The following is an 18,704-nucleotide window of genomic DNA, read 5'->3' on the forward strand; positions in this document are numbered from 1 at the left end:
TACAATGAAACCTTAAATTTAAGTTTTATCTCCTCTACTACTTCTGTTGTAACTTGTAAATCTTAGCATTTTAAGCCTTCATTAGAAGTAGCAATCTAATGTGTGAGTCGTTTATGTACATGGTGGAATTCATCTAGTTAGTGAGTCCTATATACACTCATTTGATTCTTTGTTCAAAATTTCAGCTTTTATTTTAGATACAGGGAGCACTTTCTTAGTGAGTCCTGTATACACTCATTTGATTCTTTGTTCAAAATTTCAACTTTTATTTTGAACTTTCGTTACATGGGTATATTGCACCCAGGTACTGAGCATAGTACCCAATAGGCAGTTTTTCAACCCACCTTCCTCGCTATTCCTCCCTCTCTAGTAGTCTGCCATACCCAGTGTTTCCACGTTTATGTCCATGTGAGCTTAGTGTTTAGCTCCCAATTATAAGTGAGAACATGCAGTATTCTAGAAAGCATTATTCAGGAACAATTTACCACATCAACCATATAGGAGAGAGCTAGTAGAATCAGGTCATATCAAGTATGTGCTTGTATACATGTGCATATATAAATTATATACTTGAACATATATAACTTCTGTCTTGTCATGGCCATATGCAAAAAGTAAAGTACTAGAAAAAATCTTTAAAATATCCTGAAAATTTCCTATGTAATTTTTTTTCAAAGTTTGCTACAGTGAAAGCATATATGTTCAGTATCTCTACAAACTCTCTCATTTGTTCTCCTTTATGAGGCTAATGAGGACACTTTTTCTAGATCCTCAGAATTGCATATTATTTGTCACTTTTTAGCACTGAACATGGAAAGCTCAGATAATAGGTCTTTTTATAAAACTGTGGTTGAAAGAAGATCATAAAGTCTAAGATTTATGGCAATCTTTTTGGAAGGGAAAGTGGTTTGTTAGAATAAATATAGACCTTATGGTCATTTCCCAACCAGCTCAATATTGCTGTCTATGTGGCACTGTTATTTAAACTCCTCATGTCACAGTTTTCTTAACTTTAAAATGGTTATAGTCATGTCTACTCTCAGGGTTGTTGCAGAAGGGCAAATAAGACAATGCTTCTAAATGCTTACCATAGTGCCAGGCACAAAAGAGTTAATAAATGATAGTGGCATTATCTATTATTTATTGAGCAACTATTTTGTCCCAGACACTGTGCCAAGCACTTTACATATATCATTTCAAATATTCTATTAATTTATGGACAAGAATATTGAGAAAAGTTTAGAAACTTGCCCAAGTCATCAACCAATAGTAAAGCATTTGTACGGACCTAAATATTACAGCTGCGCACCACCACACCTCTTCTCCATAGGCAAAGTAGTCTAAAACTGTTCAAAATGCAGCCTTTTTTTTTTTTTTTTTTTTTGAGACGGAGTCTTGCTCTGTCGCCCAGGCTGGAGTGCAGTGGCGCGATCTCGGCTGACGGCAAGCTCCGCCTCCCGGGTTCACGCCATTTTCCTGCCTCAGCCTCCCGAGTAGCTGGGACTACAGGTACCCGCCACAACTCCCGGCTAATTTTTTGTATTTTTAGTAGTGACGGGGTTTCACCATATTAGCCATGATGGTCTCCATCTCCTGACCTCGTGATCCTCCCGCCTTGGCCTCCCAAAGTGCTGGGATTACAGGCGTGAGCCACTGCACCCAGCCAAAATGTAGCTTTTTACGTATTTGTTTATTGTTTCTTTTTACTGTTTCCTCCTATAGAATACAAGGGTCAGGAGACCAAGAACCTTGTGTGGCATATTTCCTGCGATAACTTCTGCTCCTAAAATGGTACCTGGCACTTACTAGTTGCTCAGTAAATATTTCCTGGATGCTTAAGTGAATGAATGTCTACGTGTAATACATAATTTAACAATCATTTTTTGTCAAGTCTTGATAATATCATAGAATGCTTGAGGCCTTAGGAATCAACCTAGTCTGTTACCCTTATTTTACACATGTCACCAGCAGCCCCGACAGATGACATTTGTTGTGTAAAATCACATCCTAATTATTATAGGATGAGAAATTAGGTCTCATATCTGTCCGGCTAAGGCATTTCTGCATCCACATTTCTTTTTTTCTTACACCCACTCCCTACTATTTTCTTTCTGCAGTCATTACAATCTTGCTTTATTTGGCTATAAGAAACTCTCAGTGACTTTTTTAGTGTATGTAACTTTAAATAAAGACATTTCTTGATTCAGGGTATTAATTCTACTGAATAATGCAAATTTGTGTCTCAAAGAATTAGAGGAAAGCTGTTACTGTTCATACTAACCAATTGTAAATGGGAGATGTTTGGCATTCTACAGCAATCTGTAGTATAAATTCTTCCCTTGAACCTACAAATAATAAACAACCAACAGCAACATTGGGACATTTTTACTCAAGTAGTTTACCAGATGATATTTTCTGACTGTCTCTCTGTTTCCTAGATTAACTGGCCTACTGCATGACTAAATCATCCTCCAGACCAAAAATAATAAAGACAATTTATAGTTCAATTTATTTTGATTCAAGTCAAAAGTATTTTAACCCAGAAATGGTGCTTGACACTTTAAAGCACATTATTTTATTCGCTTCTTTAACAGCACCAGTAGCTTCATTTTGAACTTGAGAGAATGAGGTTCCCAAATAGTGAGAACCTCACTACTTACAGTCACATATTAAGTAATAAAGTCAGGATTTGAAGCTAGTTTGCTGAGGTTGTCTATTAAACATGTTGTGGCCTTACTCTCCTTCCTGCAGTCTCCCAAGGTTATGGTTATGATGGGTGGGAATCAGAGAGGTATCATGTGCATTCTGGTAGTAACATAAATAGTCATGCTGACTCAGCTATCAGTTCACCTGCCATGATGATTATCAGAATGGATCTACAATCTGCTAATATTTTAAAAAAGAATCCTTTGCTAGGGAGAATAATACTTCCAAAGATTTCCTAGTGTGACAACCTCAATTCACTACAAAATAATATAATTTTATCTTTATTTCCTCTGATTAAATTTAATTGTTTTGTCTGTATAACAGTAGTTTCATCTGTTCAGTGATTTTCTATTCAATCTTTTAGGGTGGGACTTAAATTATCTTGACCATTAATGACATTCTGGTCTACATCCAGATAAAAGGAATGGTGAAATGGAGTTCAGTTAGTCCACTGACATTTTTATTCTAGATAGAGGCATCATCATGAACAACAGATTCTTTTACTTTTTTCATAGAGTGTGGGGAAGTTTTTGCTGTATTTTATTTAAAAATTGTGAACTGGGGATTTTTCATCCATATTAAGAGCTCAGGTTCTGAATGCGGTATGACTTTGGTTTGGCTCTTGGCCCTGCAACATAAGAGCTCTATGACTTAAGCAAGTGAACCTCAAGGAACTGCAGTTTTTTTATCTTCAAATAGGAATAAAAATCATCATAATATATTTCACATGTTCAATATCAAGATTAAATGAGTTACTATAGGCTGGGCATGGTGGCTCATGCCTGTAATCCCAGCACGTTGGGAGACTGAGGTGGGTGGATCATCTGAGGTCAGGAGTTTGAGACCAGCCTGGCCAACAGGTTGAAACCCCTTTCTACTAAAAATACAAAAAATAGCCGGGTGTGGTGGTGCATGACTGTAATCCCAGCTACTCGGGAAGCTGAGGCAGGAGAATCACCTGAATCCAGGAGGCAGATGTTGCAGTGAGCCGAGATCACACCACTGCACTCCAGCCTGGGTGACAGAGCAAGACTCCATCTCCAAAAAAAAAAAAAAAAAAAAAAAGAAAGAAAAGAAAAAAGAAAAAAAACAAGAAGAAGAAATGAGTTACTACAGATAATGCTCTTAAAATAGTTCCTGGCTGTTTGTAAGCATTAAATAAATATTATTATTTGGTTCAAGTCTACTTAGCAAAGTGCTGAACCTTTTCTGTTCTTTACTCACTTTATTTGAGATGTTGTGAGTGGATATAGTTCAAAATTTAACAATACAAAAAATCAGAACCAAAAATAAATGAAGAAACAAGTAGTAGTGTTATTTCTTTTTTATACTCTGTCCACTCTCATCCCTAAAATCAGCTAACCTCTTCTTTTTCCTTGGAAATACCTGAATTCCTTGATGTTATTGATGAATGGTACAGATTGCATATCCCTAATTTGAAAATGTAAAATCCAAAGTGTTCCAAATTTGAAACATTTTGAGTGCCAACATGATGTTCAAAAGACATGCTCATTGAAACATTTTGGATTTTGAATTTTCAGATTAGGGATGCTCAAGTGGTAAGTATATATATTGCAAATATTCAAAAATCTGAAAAATAAATTGACATCCAAAACACTTCTAGGCCAAGCATTTTGGATAAGCAATACTCAACCTACATCCTACATGCATTACCTACCAGAGGAAAAATTAGAGATATGGCCCAAGTCTAGCTTAGGCATTTGTAGTATCATTTGGATAAATTCAAAGTTGACCAATCCATAAAAGTCTATGAAAAGGACATTAGGGCTGTTCCAAGTATATTATAAATGATACCAGTCATTTTTTCTTCAAAATGTCACTATTTCTGTTAAAAGACAGAATCCTGAGTTAGACAGATTATAGTTCTGTATCAAAATGGCATTTCCTTTCTGAAAGGAACTAACTATAGACAAACGTTTATGTTCCTGTGTCTCCTGAACTAGCAGCATCATTGAATGGGCTAAGTGAGAATGAGAGTTTAGGTGTAAAATGTTGGTGACTCAAAAGTGTAACCAAACTTCCTATTTCTTTTAAAATACACTATTAGACTCCCCTATTTGAAGGCTTTCTGGAAGACTAGGGCATATAATTACACTGTAATGTTAGTGCAATAGTTATTCTTGTCCTCAATGACTATATGTGTGGAGTTGAGGGTAAAATAATTGGGCAGTGGTTAGCTGGGAAAATGAAATGGGATGACCCTATGCTAAGATGCTAAGAATGTTATAACAAAATTTTACTTTTACAATGAAAGAATATACATATATATATATATATATATATATATATATAATGCTATTGCTTTCTAAACCATTAATAGCATAAATTTTTTAAATAATATTTGTAGTTGATGAAGTGATTTAATTAATTTGATTGATTGATTAGGGTAGATTCTTGACATCTGCAAAGGTCAAATATGAATGATAAACTTACATATATTGCACATGTAGTGTTGCCTGTTACTTTATTTATTTTTGCTTGACCCCAACAACCCTTTTGAGAGGTGTAATTAATGAGAAGACTAAGACTCAAAGGGGTCAAGTGGCTTGCAAAGTCCATTTAGCTGGTTAATACAAAGCATGTAATAGACCCAGCTCCCCGATTCTCCAGTTCAGCATTCCTCCCTGACTTCCCAGTCTAAGTGGAGAAAATTTGAAAATATTCAAGAAAATCCTCATTTGGAATATTATATTTGAACTTGCTAAAACTATCAGTTAAGATGACTACTTTAATTCTCAGGGACAACTTATTTTATTGAGTACTTTTTTTTTCTGTATTCTTTTTTCTGTATGTGGAACATTGGAATGAGATCACAAATAAAACTAAGTTCCAGTTGAGGCTACTTTCAGAACAAGAGAAATGAGGATGTAGATGCAGATGCAAAGCAATTAAGTATTTTCACCAGACATAATTGGACTATTGGGATTTAAAAATATAACTGATCTACTTTGATATATGTAATTGTTGGTTTTTACTTTAAATTTAGAAGCATTAAACTAGTTCCATATCACATTTTAAACTATTCTGTTGCTATAGGTCTCTACACCTAGAATTTAAAGACTGATTCGTAAAAAATCCTTTCATTTTAGACTTCTAAATGATCAGAATGGCTATCTGCATGCACTCTGGGTAACAATTTTGAAGGATAACTATGCTTTGATCTAGATTATCAGTCTCATTGTCCTAGTTATCTATCATCTTATTTTGATTATCTTCTTTCTAAAGTACTATCTATTATTAAAATAATGACGTGATTATTTTGTTGCAGCAGTGCTTTATAACATTTATAACATTCTAATATCTTGTAAACCAGATTTATTTTGACATGTTAGGCAGTGAGGGTATGTGATTAGAATTAAATGTTAAAATACAAATTAAGAAGAATGTTAATTTATTTTATTCTGAAAGCTTATTAACTGAACAAGACTCTGATTTTTTTATCTATTTTGAGTATCTAATGTCAGCAATAGCATGTTCATAGCATACCTCATTAACTAAAGTAATTTAACAAAGAATTGTGTCCAAATGAATGCTAATAGCTTATAGAAGCACAAATAAAATTGAATTTATGTGAAGTATTTGCCTATGTTGAGACACTAGGTAATTAATTTCTACACATTCCCTAGAAATAATTAGAGAATTTCATCAAGTTTTACTTAACCTTTGGATTTTCAAGAATACTATATAACATAAAATTTTTTTTAAAGCAATAAATCCTTTTTTCCCTAAATTGCTATTTTTCCAAGAAAATTTGCACTATTTTAGAATAATTTGCCATTTATTTCTTTAGCCTATCTTTGCATTGTTTTCCACATTGATACAAATTTTTAAAATATTGAAGGAATTTGAACCTAAATAGAAAGTCAAAATAATAAGCAATGTTTTTGTTGTTGTTGTTGTTGTTGTTTTCTAGCAATGATAACACTTTTGAAGGCAAATCAGTCTGAATGCCTGAATCAATTAATCAACAAATAGAGACTCTACCTTTTGTGGGGCACTATTTTGAGTCCAATTCTGTACCAAGCACTGTGTCTTTGGGAAATGGCTGTCTTTTCATGATGATCTAGTTACCTAGAAGTTCCAGAATTCAGTCTACCACTATACATGGAACATTCTTTAGGCCGCATGCATGACATGACCAATTTTAGATTGATTATAAAGGATGGTTTTTAAAGACATTTTTAACATATTTTAACTTTCACATTACATTTTCCTGTTAGACAATTACTAGCCTTTACTTATTTATGTATTTGTCTATTTATTTTAACTTTCATTTTAAGTTCAGGGGTACAAGTATAGGTTTGTTATCTAAGTATAATTGTGTCATGGGGGTTCGTTGTACAGATTATTTCATTTATCTCCCAGGTATTACACCTTGTACCCATTAGTTATTTTTCTTGTTCCTCTCCCTCTTCACACCCATCACACTCTGACAGGCCCCGTTGTGCATTGTTCCTTTCCGTCTGTACATGTGTTCTCATCATTTAGCTCCCACTTCTAAGTGAGAACATGCAGTATCTGGTTTTCTGTTACTGTGATAGTTTGCTAAGAATAATGGCCTCCAGCTCCATTCATGTGCCTGCAAAGGAAGCTAATTAGCCTTTCAGTTGGAGCTCTTTTACAGGGCATCTGCTGATATCTATAGATCTGATCTTAATTGTTTTCCCATGTATAGCTCTTTCTCAAATGCCTTATTTATTTATATTTATCATTTCTTGGGTTATTTTCTTATTAGAATGTAAGTGCTATGAGGGCAGAGTTTTTTGTCTATTTTGAGTTATGGTATATTCCTCAGCAGCACATTGAACAAAACATTTTCCCTGTCTTTGTGGAACTAAGCCATTTTAAAAAATAATATTGAAGAGTAAGTGAGCTAAGTTTGGTGAAATTGAATATAAAAAAAGTTTAATTAAAAAATTTTTTTTCAATAGCTTTTGGGATACAAGTGGTTTTTGTTATATGGATGAATTATATAGTGGCGAATTCTGAGATTTTAGTACACCCATCACCCAAGTAGTGTACATCGTACCTAATGTGTAGTTTTTTATCCCTAGCTCCCTCCCCACCCTCCCGCTTCTGAGTCTCTAAAGTCCATTGTATCACTCTGTATGCCTCCGTGTACTCATAGCTTAGCTTCCACTTATAGGTGAGAACATACAGTTTTTGATTTTCCATTCCTATGTTATTTCACTTAGAATAATGGCCTCTAACTCCATCCAAGTTACTGGAAAATACATTATTTTTGTTTGTTTGTTTGTTTGTTTGCTTGTTTTTTGAGATGAAGTTTCACTCTTGTTGCCCAGGCTGGAGTGCAATGGTGCAACCTCAGCTCACTGCAACCTCTGCCTCCCGGATTCTAGTGATTCTCCTGCCTCAACCTCCCAAGTAGCTGGGATTATAGGCATGTGCCACCACGCCTGGCTAATTTTGTATTTTTAGTAGAGACGGGGTTTCTCCATGTTTGTCAGACTGGTCTCGAACTCCTGACCTCAGGAGATCCACCTGCCTCTGCCTCCCAAAGTGCTGGGATTACAGGCATGAGTCACTGCGTCCGGCCTATTTTTTTTTTAATGGCTGAGTAGTATTCCATGATGTGTATATACCACGCTTTCTTCATCCACTCAGTTGATCGGTACTTAGATTGTTCTCACATATTTGCAATTGTGAATTGTGCTTCTATAAACATATATATGCAAGTATCTTTTTCATATAATGAGAAAATGTCTAAATTTTAATCAAAGTCTGTTATTATGCATTAAGACCTTCAGTCTGTAATCTTTCATTTCGATTACTTGTGTAAGGGTTGTTGTGAGGATAAAAATATAGTTATGGATCACTTAGAAAAATGCTTACCACATAATAATTTTTCCATTGCTGTTGGCTATTTCCCCTCAAAACTCCACGTGTAGTTTTTATTTGCCTAAATCAGTTTTAATTAAAAATTCTATTTTAAAAATATGCAATATAAAATGAATCAAAAAATAAAACTATAAGCATTCAGAAGCTTAAATACACTTTCTTAATTCCTTTTCACTGACTTTGGTAATCATTAAAGAAAAATTCTTAATCTACCAGTGACCCTTTAAGCAAATAGACTCAAGGAGCCTATTTCATTAGTAGTATTATTGATTCTTTTAATTGAGATTTTACATATTTATATATTATGTACTTAAAACAGTATCTATTCTTTCCAAAGTTCCTTTGCTGAGCCAGAGAGTATACAGTTAGTAATTACAGTGTTTTATTGAAGAGTCAGCATGGCTTCTGGATCCAGACTAACTTGAATTAAAGTTCTATCTCTGCAGCTTACAAGATGTATTGTTCTGTGAAGTTACTCAATGTTGCTAAGTTAAATTTCACCATTGCAAAATGGAAACAATAACATTTACAGAGAGTAAGTGAAATGTGGTAGCCATGGAGTTGTGACCCTTAGATCTTCCTTCAGGAGAAACTGCTGCAAAGAGAGCAGTTGGGAAGAGCCTCCATCTGCTGCTTCTTCCCACTCAGCATTCACCTAGAGGCTACTATTACTCTAGGCTACTCCCAGCTGATAGCTGAAATCAGAAGGGACTTATAGCTGGGCTACTCCTGCCCCATGCAGGAGTTTGCTGATTGGCAATCTGTGCTTTGGGATCTCCACAGTGAAAGCTAAAATTATTATTTAAAGCTCCTGCTACCCATTCTTCCTTCCTTCCTTGCCTCACTCCGTTTATATATGTTAGATCTGCATTGCAATCTGAAGTCTCCTTCTCTATTCCTACCCCTCTCTTTTATCCCTAATATGTATCTCCAATAATTCTCTTGCACTTCTGCCTCTCCCTTGGAATCTGCTTCTCATAGGACTCAAAGTGACCCCGTTAATATAGAAGCAGTTCGAGAAAGGATGCAATATGATGGGGCTGGGGACTACATTGCTTACTGCCCAGCTGGCATGAAGGACACCGGCCTGAGTAGAATGTAGGGTACAGAAAATCCATGGCAGAAGATGGAGGCCTAATTGCTGAAAAGGCATCCACTGATAACCTAGAAAACCATCCCGGTGGAGGGGAATCCCCTTGCCAGTACAATAATCCAGTCATTTGAAATATATAAGGAAGAACAATGCCTACACAGATGGTGGAGTCATACATTTATTACTAACTTGTATTGACTCCTGTAAAGGGAAAATTAGAAATGAAAACTAATTGTGGGTAGCAAGTAGTTAATAGATAGACATGAAACCAGAGGACTTTTTGGTAGCTTAGAAAGAGCCCCTTATCTCATTCAGTGAAAGAGCTGACACAGCTGAGTAGCAGGCTAAAGGTCCCACAGTTAATAGCTCTCAATTAAGAGCTCCAGAGACATTTAAATACACAGCCAAATGAGGTCTGTTCCAATAAGGGAAAATCTGGCCCACTGAAACATTGGATGGGACATCTGGGTGGATGGTCTGAAATATTTTTATACTTGTGGTGAACACACTCTAAAGTAACCCCCAATGATCCACGTTCTTGTATAATTCCTTCTCTTTTAGTGTGGGTAGGACCTCTGACTTGCTTCTAATCATAACAGAACATGGCAAAAGTGGTAAGATGTTACTCCTGTGGGTATGTTTCATTTATATAAGACTCACATTTTAACAGATTGGAAAGAGAGCTTCTCTTGCTAGCCTTGAAGAAGCAAATAGCCATCAATGAACTGACCACAGAGGGGATCCCATGAGAAGGTATTTAGGTATTCTTTAGCACCTGAAAAAAGCTTCACCATAGAGATAGTAAGAAGCTTCGACCTCAGTTATACAGCCAGAAGTATATAATTCATCACAGCCTGAATGAGCTTGGAAGTAGATGTTTTTCCCCAGCAACATTTTAATTGTAGCCTTGTGAGAACCTGGGTAGAGGATCTAGCTAAGCTCTACACTTTTGACCTACAGGAACTTTAAGATAATAAATGTGCATTAAGTTGCTAAGCTTGTTGTAATTTATTACACAGAAATAAAAACTAATGTAGCTTGGTAAATTCCTTTAAACCTTAACTGCTTGCAAAGGTGTTCACATCTCTCTATTAAGGGCTTCCCCTATGTGTGAGGACACTATGAAGTTCTCTCCTCTGTAAGGCAACAGACACCCCTTCAGGAGTTGCCTCATCTCCCCTTTTTGGCTATTGGGTCAATAACCAGCATTAAATCTCAGCATAACCTGGCTAGAAACATGCTGAACCTGACATTGGAGGAAACAGATTATATCCAAAGGAACTGCAAAAATTCATTAACATGTACCAGATAGATTCAAGAGAGTGCCGATAAGATGGATTTTATGATTGCTTGATCAAGTAAGCCAGAATGTAAGTCTGAATATGCAAAGATGTCTTCATTGACTGGGGTGTCTTTTATTGGAACAAAAGATTTAACACTACAGCAAAGACCATAGGGGATAATGCAAACTCAGCGTTAGAGGGGCAGTTAGAAGCCTGGGGAAAGTGATGGCCCATTCTAAACAAAGTGGAAATGCCTGAGTTTCCCCGGCAGGAAGTGAACATGCTTGAATGGCTGTAAGACCCGAAAACCAAACAGAGGATTGTATTGCATGGAAGAGCCCAGAATACACACCATTCATTGAGGTCAAGAATGAGAATATGATAGGGGCATCTGCATCACCAAGAACGTCAGTGGTAGCTCTCCTCTGCAAGCCAGGGCTGATGGTCAGATAAGTGTTCACAGAACTGGCTTTGTTAATAGCAAAGGGAATAATGGGACCTAAAGAAACAGAGCCAATTTGGAGGTGTTTGATTGCCTGAAGCTGGGGGATCACAGTTACTATAATGACTGGCAGGATTGGAAGGGCAGCCATGAGGACTTGACTTGCAAGAAATTATGGGGATGCTTATGGCATCTCTAGGATAAAATTAGATGGACAGTCAATGAGGGGGGTGTTTTACATTTACAAACAGAAGAAGGCAAACATGAAAGAACATGAGTCTAAAGGCAGTTGCCCTTATTAAAAGTCATGATCCCTTGCTCAATTCCTGAATCCGAACAAATTTTCTGGTATAATGCCTATTGAATAAGAGATATGGGTTCCAGGAGGAAGGATGCTGTAACAATGCAGCAAGAACAGACTGTAAAGCTTCCTCTAGTTCTGTGGCAAATCCTACAGTGTTGGAAATGTCAGTGGTGGGTAAGTATGCAGTATGGTATTTATAAGCCTTAGTGGGAACATTATAACACAGGTCTCTGGAGTTCTGGAGCCATCTGTGGCAGAAGAATATATGCCTTCTGAGAAACAGCTCCTGCTGTGTTGCTGAGCCCTGATAGAGACATACTGTTGTCCATGGAGTAATAGGCAGCCTTCCACTCAGTATTACTTATAAACTGGATTCTGTTGGACCCAGAAATCATAAAGTTGAATGGGTCCATTAGCATTCCATTTATTTTAAGATGGAAATAATACATCATGGATTAAGCCTGAGCAGAATAAGAGGGCAGGAGTATGAAACATAAGCAGGTAGCCCTTTTAGGGTTCATGTTACCCACCACAATTGCTTCAGTGCCTGTGCTACAGCTTGCACACATGGCCTGATAGAGGTTGTCCCCTATGACTGAGTGAAGAAGGGAAAATAGCCTGTCTAGCTTATGAATAGGTCAGTTTGATATGTGGGAGTGAACTGAAAATTGGTAGTGGTTGCATTACAGTCACATTCAGGGATGGCTTTAAAACACAGTGGAGAGAGAAACTTTTCCTAATGGGTAGAGCTGCAAGTTAGTCACCTGGTTATCTACTTTGTAGGAAAGGAAGAGTGTCATGAGGTGAAAACATATACAAATTCTTGGCCAGAAGCCAATGGCCTAACACTGGAAAAGAAAAAGTTTAGAACACTAAAGACAAGGAGGTCTGGGGTAGAAGTATGCGGAAAGACATATGGGAGAGGATACAAAGTTTGAAGAATTTTGTATCATATGTCAATGCCAAGAAATTTCCTACTACAGCAGAAGTCCTGAATAACCAAGCAGACAAAACGATTTGGCCAATGACTTCAGAAAGCCTTTTTCATCGACCCTCCAGAGATGGCATGATGGGCAGATGAACAGCCTAGCCACAGTGGCCTAGATAGGGCTATACACTGGCTCTGTGGCCACTTAACCAAGGCTTATCCAGCTATTGGCACCTCTGAATGGTCAACCTTCCAACAACAAACACCAAGTGGACACTTGTTGACAATTCAAGTACATTGTTGTTGTTCCTTTCTAGAAGAACCAGGAGATCACCCTCACAGGGATAGAAATACTTTTATTACAAGTAGGGGTAATACTTATGGCTTTGAGTTTTCTTTCCACAGACTTAAGTCAGCACCATTTGCCTACTAAAATGTTGATCCACAGACATGGAATCTGTAACATAACATCCAACAAGAGGAACTACTTCATTACAAGTATGGTACAAAATTGGGCTACTGATTGAATCACATACCACAACACCCAGAGGCAGCTGGTGTCCCATAATGCTGGAAGGCACTTCTATGGCACCGCTGGAGTGACACCTTGATGGCAATGCTGGACAAGGGTGGGTTGGTATACTTTAGGACACGATATATACCCTAAGTCACAGGTCTAAATAGGAAGGCTATATGGACCCAAGAACCAAGGGCTGGAGAAAAAAATGGCACCCTAACCATCTGCCATTAGTCCTAATGACCCACTTGGAGGTCCTAGTCTGCAAAAGGGGCAAACTCTTGCCAAGGAAAACAGCAGAGATTCTGTTAAACTACAAGATAGAGCTGCTCCTGGGCGTGTTAAACTTTGTATCCAGAAGACAGCAGGAGAGAAGAGAAGTCATCATCCTGGCAGGAGAAATTGAACCTGATCTCCCGAATGAGGTGTTTGCTTTTACCGTAAGAGGAGAGAGGTATGCATGTGGAGTCCAGGTGATTTACTCTGATGCCTTGTGGGATTCTCTTGTTCAATTTTAATGGTTAATTGACATGTGCAGCACTCCTAGTTTGAGAAAAGTATGATTACCTCGGGCTGACCTATCAGGAATGAGTATCCAGGTCATGTCACCAGGTAAACGAGCAGGACCTCTGGGACTAACTACAGAGATGGGATTGTAATTTGTCTTCCTAACTTTCCTCTTTTAGAATTTCTCTCAGGGAGAGTGGCCCACAGGAATGACGGAATACTTCCTGAAAATGTGTGCAGAGACTCTGAGGCATTCAAGATGGACTGTGGTGGCCATGGAAGTGTACCACACAGATATCTCCTTCAAGAGAATCTGATGCAAGAATAGTTGGCAAATAGCTTCTAGTTGCTACATTTTTGGATGCATCACAGTGTTCATGTAAAGTTCATGCTCTTCCTGGGCTGTCCCTAGCCCAGGAATAGCCTGAGGACAGCAGAGCGACTAGGGCCAGGCAATTCCTGCCTGACACAGCACTAAGCTGAGAGCCCATCTTTGCTTTCGGATTGTACTGTTCGCCCTACCCAAGCTCTCCTTTTTTATTCTCTGCTTTCACAGATGTCAGACTTGCATCAGAAACTGGAGGCTTTTCCTGCTCCTGCTCCTCTTTTTTATTCTCTGCAGTTATTTCTCCCAGTAATCACTTACACATCTAATTCCGTCTTGGAATCTGCTTTTCACAGGATTCAAACCGACACATCAGATAAGCCTATGAAAGTTCTCATTGTGATTAAAACTAAGCACTCTAATATGTGATAGAAATGGTTTAACAACTTTCTAATAACTCCTAACCATGGAATTGTGAATAATTTGCATGCATATACATTTTGATTATGTGAGCAAATGGATATAATATTGCATTTATTAATTTGAAAAAACAGACATGTTCATCTATATTTGCCACATGTCCATAACCTATTAATGAAGTATAGAGAAGCAAAATTCCAATATAGTGTATTATAATTTGTCATACAGTATATTCCTCTTCTACTTATAGACATACTTTAAAGGAAGTCATATTCCTTCTGGAATCCAGCTCTGATCATTCAAAGGTTGAACAATAAATAGCCTAAATAGCAATATATATTTTATATAGTTTTTAATTGTGCGATTGTTGCAGAAAAAGATAAAAAACCATATTTTTAATTTGGATAAAATCCTCTTCAGAGGTAGATACATGTAAGTATTGTTGCAGGTACAGAGGGTAGGCTGGTTGGTCTTCTGTTGTTTCTTAGCTGAAAACTGCAGTATTCTGTGACATTGAATTAAAATGAGAACATGCCAAATAGGGTAATTACAGCTAAGTTTCCACTGGTATGCAATGCAGAAAATACAGTGAGCATTAATATTTTTGACCTCATTACTTTTGCATTTGTCTAACAAGAAAGAAGTATTTAAGTCACTGCTATGTTAACTTTGGACTTATATATTTTTTGAAATCACTCTTTTTTTAGAGATTGTTTTATCTGCTTATAAAAGATATATATTCTAGACATTTGGTTAAGAAAGGAGATGCAAAAAGAGTTATTTCTATTCAAGATGAAGTTAGTGTCAGGCTAAAAGTTGATTTATTTAGAAAAATATGCTGTCTATGTTCGGGTGGCTTTTCCTATGCATACTGTCTTGTCAAGGACTCTGCCCTCAACTGCAGCACTTGCTGAGTAGCTATGAAAAATGAATTATATATCATGTGACCTTTTACTTTGTGGCTGAAGCCACATCTCTAGTCTTCATTTCTCTCTCTCTTCAGTTTGTTTTTGGAGTTTCATCTGCCTGCTGGAGTTTCCACCTGAAAGAGCTAATAGTTACCTCAAATTCATTCTGTTGTGTAGTAAAGAATTTGGCTGGTTTTTGTCTTTGGTCCTTGGGTGGAAGCCTCCAAACCCTTGGATTTCCCATGTGATAGGAGTGTTTGTTATTTATGGTTTATTAGCATAAACACCTGAGTTTATGCTAATGAGATGATTCATGGAGAAGCTCTAGATAGTTTATGCTGATTAGATGAGTAAAGATTGGGGCTGGCCATGCCAGAAAGTCCTATCATGTGATTACAGGGTTGGGGCTTTGAGCCATGTGATCTTGGCCTGACTTCTGGCTTAGAAGAAGAAGGAGGCTGAATTTTGAGTTCAACTTTATGGCCAATGAATCAATCAGTCATGCCTATATAATGAAGCCCCAATAAAAACTCGATACAATGAAGCTCAGTTCAGTTTTCTGGTTGGTGATACACATTGATGTGCCAAGTGGGTGATGCATTCTGGGGACATGGATGATTCATGTTTGGAAGCCTCTCAGATCTTGCCCTATGCATTTCTTTATTTGGTTGGTCTTGATTTTCATCCCTTCTAACAAAACCGTAATTCTGAATTTTCTGAAGTATTAATATAATTTCTTGAACTCTGTAAGTTGTTCTAGTGAATTTTCAAACCTGAGGGGTTAGTGAGAACCTCAAAAAACATAGCCGGTTGGTCCCAAGTATGGGTGGCCTGGGAACTCTAGACCTTGTGACTGGAGTCTCAAGTGAGGGCAGTCTTGTGGGGTCTGTGCCCTTAACCTGCGTAATTTGACCTAACTTGGTTTGTTAGTATCTGAACTGCATTGCATATTCTTTAGATCCTGAAGCATAATCCTTTCCCAGAGCCAACAAGCTTACCTGCTGAACTTTGTTTCTCTTCCCACATTGTCAGCCATTCAGTCTAATTTCTTCCCATAAACCTCTTACGTGCTTTGGCTTCAGTTCATGTCCACTGGTACATGTGTAGCCTTTTTTTTTTTTTTTTTTTTAACCTGGGCTGTTTCAATACTACTTAAACTGGCTTATCTTCACGGTAATCTATTCTGTATTTCCCAGTGAAGTTCATCTTCCTCACACTCTCTTCAAACTCAAATATCTTTTTCAGAGATGTCTAGCTAGTACCCACTGCAACATCTCTCAAGTAGCAGGCACACATGTATATGTTGAATAAATGTCTCCCTGTTGTCCAAACTCCGCAGCTGCAGGGTAACCTGCAATTGTCTCCCACGTACCTCTTCAACCTTATCTTCTCTTCCTTCTGTAAATGAATCCTGTGTTCCAAACCAATTACTTTACTCATTACTTTGCTTACTCTCAAACACTATGGATCCATCCCCTCTCCACTGACCAAACAGTGCCTGTCAAAAAGGCTCTGTCTCCCTTTGTACTAAGTTCCATCTCTGCTGTGTGTCTTTTTACAGTTCTCCATTCCTTAGGGACAGCTCTCACTTCTGAATTTTTGTAGCACTTATTGTATACATACTTCCATACTGTATGTGTTGTGTTGTATGTGGTTATCATCAATTGGCTACTAGTCTAAAGCACACAGGATTTGGGTTATTTTCTATTATTGCAGGTTATTTTGTAAAGCTATACCATGGACTTATGAAAACAGGCAAATATAACTTTTTGTGATCTCAAGGACATATGTAATAGATGCATACGTTTTTCAGTTTTGCTGTAAGAGTTTCTCTTATTTTGTCTAATTAGTACAGTCAAGTCTGATCTGTAAAAACAATGAAGGTGAGAAAAATATTTTAGCTACTAATTCTTAATATATTCTAATCAACCCAATAATTTAAATGTCCTTGAAATTGTAGAGATAGCATTGTCCATATTGTCCTGCTGATAGCCACAATTACAGAGAAATTCATTTGCTGATATTCATTTGCTGTTCTTCATTAGGGCATGTGTGATTTTTTGCTTACTTGCTCTAATCTAAACTTTTCTTACTTGAATGCCCAGATAACAAAGGCTCACTTCTCCCACCATAGAACCAAGCAAAATTGCACCTTTAAGTATAATAAGGTGACCCCCTCTCTTTCTCAACAGAGAAAGAATCATGTCCCAAACATCATTTAAGCAATATAACATTTTCAGGCAGCTTTGCATCTATAATTTGGCATATATTCTTACACTACCATATGCCCATATATAACTGAAGACTAAATATTAGCATTCAATTTTTTCATTTTGTGGTAAAAAGAAAATAAGACTTCAGTCTTGCTAGTCAAAAAAGATACACGATTCAGCATTCACTTAATAGAAAGAGACATACCTTGTGCAGAAATGGCCCTGGTTTGAGAAAACACAACTTTTTAAAGAAAGATAAAGTCCTATAAGTGACTGCAGGGAATTCACTAAGCTTTTTGGGCAAATGGCCTCTGCAGCATTAGGTCTATATTTGCTTTAAAGAGGTTTATACATTCTGAACCTGACTGATCAATAATAATACTATTGAAAAACTATAATGTTATAAAGCTGAATTTTAAAGTGTAGAACACCTAATCTGTGAATAGAGATGAATGTGTTTGAAAATAAAGATGAAGTGAATAGTGAAAATTTACTTTTCTGCAAAGCTTTCTCTGATAAATTTCAAATTTCTTTGTAAGAGTCCACATTATTTTTACTTACTGTCAATGAAAATACATTTTTACAGATCTTGCTTTGTCAAATATAATCTTGTAGTTCTTCTATATTCCTACACCTGAGCTAATGATTTCTCTCAAATAGTACTTTCAACCATTTACAGGTTTGTGGGTCAATATGCATTTTAAAATGTCCAGTAGGAAATCTTTAAATTAATTTCTATCAATTCAAAGGGATAGCAAAACTATGTGCTGATATAATAGTCTATAAAATGACATGGTGACTGAAAAGTTCAATTATTTTTATTATCTTATTCTTGCCTCTTGAGTTAGTTAAGCTTTATATTGAGCTAAAGAGAAATGAGACTAGTAGAAAGAAATACAAAAAAAGTACATATTTTAAACACTTGTTTATTATCTAGTTTTACAGATGTGTGATAAGGTTTGGTAACTGAAGACTATCTTTGGATCAAAGTTGACTTCGGGAGTGAGCCAATGAACATTTTTTGTAGGTAGAGCAAAAGCAAAGGTGAATGGCTGCATTTTGGTGAAGGCCCCCAGCAGCAAGGTGAATGGCTGCATTTTGGTGAAGGCCCCCAGCAGCAACCACTGAAGGTTTTAATGTCTTCCATGGTGAACAGGATTGTATTTGGAGGAAAGTAT

The 18,704-nt window shown here is 36.9% G+C and overlaps 1 protein-coding gene across 8 annotated transcripts in view; it reads right to left on the bottom strand.

The window, feature by feature from the left end:
* Positions 1 to 18,704, bottom strand: part of KHDRBS2 (KH RNA binding domain containing, signal transduction associated 2) — a 687,327-nt gene that overhangs the window by 19,227 nt on the left and 649,396 nt on the right. For 4 of the 8 annotated variants that reach the window (XR_010158052.1, XR_677073.5, XR_010158054.1 and 1 more), the window contains one exon: positions 14,430 to 18,704. The exons of the other annotated variants lie outside the window; for them this stretch is intronic. The gene's annotated coding sequence lies outside the window, so the exon portion shown is untranslated. Of the gene's footprint in view, positions 1 to 14,429 lie in introns of those variants that run through there. 8 annotated transcript variants of the gene reach the window in all.

The sequence above is a fragment of the Pan troglodytes genome, chromosome 5 (assembly GCF_028858775.2).
Source record: "Pan troglodytes isolate AG18354 chromosome 5, NHGRI_mPanTro3-v2.0_pri, whole genome shotgun sequence".
Lineage (NCBI taxonomy): Eukaryota > Metazoa > Chordata > Mammalia > Primates > Hominidae > Pan > Pan troglodytes.